The 5835-nt window shown below is 37.3% G+C and overlaps 1 pseudogene; it reads right to left on the bottom strand.

Annotated features, from left to right (window-relative positions):
- Positions 1 to 742: 742 nt before the first annotated feature.
- The window catches only part of LOC107711819 (DNA excision repair protein ERCC-6-like 2), a 21604-nt pseudogene continuing 16511 nt past the window's right edge, over positions 743 to 5835 (bottom strand).

Raw genomic sequence — 5835 nt, forward strand, 5'->3', positions numbered from 1 at the left:
AAACATAATGATTTAAAATGTTAAAAGTGTTCATAAGATACATAGTCAAGAAAGTGTACTCACTTTAAATGGCCTTTTATTTCAGTAAAATTAAATTATCTGCAAGTTATATGTATATATATATATATATATGTATATATATATATATGTATCAATTATACACATTTCTTTTTCACAAGGGAGATTTAGAGATCACTTTTGATACTTTTGATGTTTCCAGCTTGTTGCATTGCGGTCAAAACATTTATATGTGAAGATTCCGTATAAAACAAGCTAAACATAAACCACTGCTCACAACAAACAAGAATCTGGAACCTTTGGGACAGTTTAGAAAACAGATGAGTATCACAATTTTTTTACTATTTTGTTTACTACATTTTGCAATGTTTAACAGCTGCATGTAGTCATGCGCCAACAATTTGTTTTCATGTTGAAAATTTTCTGGTGAAATAAACGAGCACAAATGCTTTGTGTTTACATCAGTAATGCGAACATGAAAGTGAGAGGACTGCTTTGTCAACACTCCGCATCTGACTGCTTGCAGTCTCAATAAGCTTTGCTTGTGTGGTCCTGCTTCAAGGGCTTCGAGTCCCTACACACATAAACAGCAGGCAGATGTAGGAGGACTGATTGTTTACCAAGCTCTCAATTCTCTAAACAATGGATCAAATGACACTGAACTCTGGCAATCAAACAGATAATCTGCCTTAATCCCCCATGGGTAAATATTTACCCTAATATATCAAAAAGTTCCATTCATCATCGCCTGGGACAGACATAACATGCACAATTTGGAACCAAATAGAGCATCTGAACAGTCTATTTGTATAATTTTCCCCTTTTTTGGGAAGTGGGGTCAGCCATGTTTGCTTACTTAAATATGTACTGAAACACTTCAAATTAGGTCAAGTAAGGAAGGAGAATGTGGGAACTCATTCAGGGGTTAGACCTTCATTTTGAGTGGGAGTTTATTGTTATACTGTTCCGATGGTTTTTGTGAGGTGTGATATTCAAGTTACTCATGTTACACTTAGGGGGAGAAAACCAGTGCAGCTGAAGCCTGAGGGCTCACCTTAATGATGTTATACTCGTCGCAATGGTAACCACGGCTGTAATTTTCTAATAAAATTAAGTAGGGGGATTTTTGTGGACTGGCTGAAAGTGTTAAATAAACAAGAAATCAGTTCTTAAATGAGTAAAGAACAGGTTTTTGTAATCATTTTCAACTATTTTACATTTACATTACACTTAAATTTAGTCATTTAGCAGACGCTTTTATCCAAAGCGACTTACAAATGAGGACAATAGAAGCAATCAAAACCAACAAAAGGGCAATAATATGTAAGTGCTGTGACAAGTCTCAGTTAGCCTAATGCAGTACACATAGCAAGGGTTTTTAATAAATAAAAATAAAACAAGAAGATAGAATAGAAAAAGAATAGAGAATGCTAGTGTTAGAGACTTTTTAAAAAAAGAAAACAAGTAGTAAGAATAGAGAAGAGAGTGTAAGTGTTAGAGCAGGGGTGCCCAAACTCGGTCCTGGAGGGCCGGTGTCCTGCAGAGTTTAGTTCCAACTTGCCTCAACACACCTGCCTTTAAGTTTCTAGTATGCCTAGTAAGAGCTTGATTAGCTGGTTCAGGTGTGTTTAATTGGGGTTGAAGCTAAACTCTTCTGGACACCGGCCCTCCAGGACCGAGTTTGGACACCCCTGTGTTAGAGGGTCGAGTGTTGTGAATTTTTTTTTTTAGAATTAGAATAGAGAGTGCTATAGCTAGAGGGTCAAATAAAGATGGAAGAGATGTGTTTTTAGCCGATTCTTGAAGATGGCTAAGGACTCAGCTGCTCGGATTGAGTTGGGCAGGTCATTCCGACCAGGAGGGAACAGTTAATGTAAAAGTCTATGAAAGTGATTTTGTGCCTCTTTGGGATGGCATTATAATGCACATAATGCACATATAGAGGGCACATAAGTCTGAAGTAGTGAATTTAGGTAAAGGGTTGCAGAGCCAGTGGTGGTTTTGTAGGTAAACATCAATGCCTTGAATTTTATGCGAGCAGCTATTGGTAGCCAGTGCACATTGAAGAACAGAGGTGTGACATGCATTCTTTTCGGCTCGTTAAAGACTTGCAGCCGCATTCTGGATTAGTTGTAGAGGTTTGATAGAATTGGTTGGAAAACCTGTTAAGAGAGCATTGCAATAGTCCTGTCTGGACAAAACAAGAGCTTGAACAAGGAGTTGTGTAGCATGTTCCGAAAGAAAGGGCCTGATCTTCGGTGAAATTTTGATGAAGTGATGGGTTTGTTGAAACCACAAGCAGTTCTGTCTTGGCCAGGTTGAGTTGAAGGTGATGGGCCTTCATCCAGCAAGAAATGTCTGTTAGACAAGCTGAGATGCAAGCAATTGTCGGATCATCAGGATGGAATGAGAGTTAGAGTTGAGTGTCATCAGCATAGCAGTGAAATGAAAAGCCATGTTTCTGAACTCTTGCCAGTATTAGGGCTTCAACAACAGAGAGTCTCGGTTGAATGTCCACTTCTGAAGTTATTATTAAAAGCTTATTATTAAACTTTAATATGCTGACTTGAAACATTCCAGATTATTAATGTTCAAAAGTTTTGTTGTGGAAACAGACACAAAAAAACAAGATTCTTTCATAAACAGAAAGTAAAAAAAAAAAACATTGCATTTTGATTGTAACAAATGTTTTTATGCCTTAATGTAGCCTACTTTTGTAGTATCCTTGCCGAATAAAAGTAGCCCTATTAATTTCTTTTAAAATAAATTTCCCAAACATTTGAACGGTATAAATAATAATATATTTAAAAATACAGTGTATTTCACAAAACCGTGGTAAAGAAATTCACATAAATGACAAATAACGAAGCTTCCTCCAGTACCTACAGATGATCAGGAACATACAGTAAGAACTGAAGATCAATATAGAAACCATTTCTATCAGTAAATCCACCCTTCATTCCCTTTTTGAGTTTTTAAAGGCCTTTACAGTACAGACGAGAATCTACATCTCTCAGAAAGGTATTATCATTCTTTGTGAACCAACCATCCGAACAATTGCGGCAAATGTTGCGTGAGGACAATATGCCATCCTTGTTCTACCTCCCAGAAGTTTGGAGGCTGTTTGGAGTGTACAGTTGTGTAGCCCCAACTTGTCTTCATTTGTATTGATGGCTATCAACACTTTCTAATTTCAGCATTTAAGAGGAGATCAAGAGTGAAAATCCTACCCATTCCCTCTGAGACCCTTTGTTTACCTCAGTGCAACAGCTAAGTGATGTGAGACGACAGCTGGAGGTCACACGTGTCATTTCTTTTGTAGTGCCACCGCTAATGCACTGAAGACTTCAAATGCAGCTGTAATAAAGATAGCAACAGGCGCTGAGCTTTGCGACTCACAGCTGTGGCCTTAAGCTTCCATGAAAGAGAGATTGCAGCGAGAGAGATTCATGCCACTTCATCAAAGAAATTACACCACCTCAAAACTATTTACCCACTTTTTGTTTTTCAACCATTTAAGCCATTTAGCTGCTTAGAGAGGCAGTTGTGTGGGGAAAAACACTTGTTCCGATATACTGTAAAATATTTAAGAAAATAAAATAAAAATGCCAATTAACATTCAACATCCCATATGCTCTTTATAGAAAATTATTTTTCACTATACATTATTAAAAATAAAAAATATTAAATTCTGCTTTAACTTTATTTAATGCATTACAATTACAAATTACATTAGTTTTTCTAATTTCCAAAATCTGTAATGAAACACCAATGAACCGTCTTTGTAAATGTTACTTTATTGTAATATTCATTCAAGTGTTTTTTAATAGCTACATTTTCCTTTTAAACATTTAAATGATATCCTTGTGTTTCATCAAAACATGAACTCTAATATCATTAAAAAAAAGCAACAAAAAAAAGATAAAAAAGCATAAACTGTCAGTCAATTATATTGTGAATCCTACCAAAAAAATTAAAAATAATAATAATAATAAAAATAAATAAAAGCAAAAGCACTAAAATAAAAAGCCTGGCCTAAAACATAACATTGTAAATAACCATAAAAAACTTTGAAGGAATTAGATTTTTTCCAAAGTTGTGAGCTTTCGGTTTTCTCATTACTCCTAGACTTTGCAGAGATACTGACACCGTTACAGATCTTTTCCACCTCTGTCACATCTGTCAGTTTGTTAATGCTTTTTGCATTAACAAACTTTTTGTTTTTGTTAATGCAACTTTTTGCTCTTTCTGTGCATGTGGATGTTTTCATAACTCTAGCTTGGTCTACAGTTTTCCTCTTTGACTTGAGCAAGTCATCCAGGATGGATGTGTCACCTATAAGGTCGGTGATTTTGGAGGAGCCGCTGGTCTGGGTTGAGCTTGATGCAACACAACCATCTGTGGAGACACGAGTTGACTGTGAAGTGTATTCCTTGTACTTGAAAGGTTGTGAGGAACTAGTAATGTTGGTTTTGCTTTCTTCTACTGCGGCACGGTCACTTTGAAAAGCATGTCCAGAGGTTGATGATGAGAATTTGTGGAGGACATCTTCATTTTATTGTTTGTGAGGTCTGTACTGCAATGACGGTGAACCTCAGAGGTTTCGGTTTCACCCATCTTTTTCTTTGATGTTTTTCGTCGATCCTCAACCTCAGGGGTTGGTACTTCAACTTGAGGTTTAAGAGAGAAGTTTGGGTGGGCTCTTTTTGTGATAGGTCTTTGTCTGGCGGTAGACGGTGGTGGTAAGGTGGGTGGTTCTGGCCTGATGGGTTTAGGAAAGGTCTTTCTGATTATGTTCTTGAGTTCAGGGCTCTTCTGGCTGTAGAAGCTCCGTAATTGGCTCAGTCTCTGCTCTGAATCATTCTTCAGAATCTCTTCTGCAAAGTCCCGCACAGAGTCGAATCCATAGAACTGAGCCATGTCTTTCCAACTGCTGTCTGCGAGACCAAATATCATCTTAAAGACAAATCAACTTAGCTTAGAAACATAACTAACTACAAAACATTTTTCAAGCATGTTAATTTGGTAATCTGTGGTATCTCAGGCTTGTATACAGGTCAAAGACAAATATGAATAGGAAATATCTTTTGCAAATCTATTTAAAACATGTACCAAGTTCTTAAAGATGTACTCTTTGTATTCATGTTGGTTTCATATGGTTTGAAAGTTTTTGAAGAGTCAAACCATGTGATATGTGACTAACTAACCTTGCCATGTGTTATGGAAGGAGACTCACACAGAAGGTTAGAAACGACAGGTATACAGGTCAAAGACAAATATGAATAGGAAATATCTTTTACAAATCTATTTAAAACATGTACCAAGTTCTTAAAGATGTACTCTTTGTATTCATGTTGGTTTCATATGGTTTGAAAGTTTTTGAAGAGTCAAACCATGTGATATGTGACTAACTAACCTGAACTAACCTTGCCATGTGTTATGGAAGGAGACTCACACAGAAGGTTAGAAACGACAGAGGATGTTTATTTATGGCAACTGAGGCTGGGTGTAGAATGGCAGGTGAGTAAGCAGTTCAATTGAATAGTTCAATGGTAACTTGGGGTGTTGTAATGAGAATGCTTGCCCTTGCAGGAGTCCGTGGAATAGCTGGTAGCTGAATGGAAGGTAGCACACACCTCACCGTTGTAAGTACTGGAGTTTGTACACACGGAGACGAAGGAGGATACAGGCGTTGGAGTGGAACATAGGAGGCAAGTACACGAGGAAGGTAAGGATATCAATCTTTCGCTGGAGTAGCATAAAGAGTCCACTTCGTACAAACGAGACCGGACACTGGAGTGAAGTGAGGTGTGTGCT

The sequence above is a fragment of the Sinocyclocheilus rhinocerous genome, unplaced genomic scaffold (genome assembly GCF_001515625.1).
Source record: "Sinocyclocheilus rhinocerous isolate Xijiao unplaced genomic scaffold, SAMN03320098_v1.1 scaffold988, whole genome shotgun sequence".
In the NCBI taxonomy this organism is placed as follows: Eukaryota; Metazoa; Chordata; class Actinopteri; order Cypriniformes; family Cyprinidae; genus Sinocyclocheilus; species Sinocyclocheilus rhinocerous.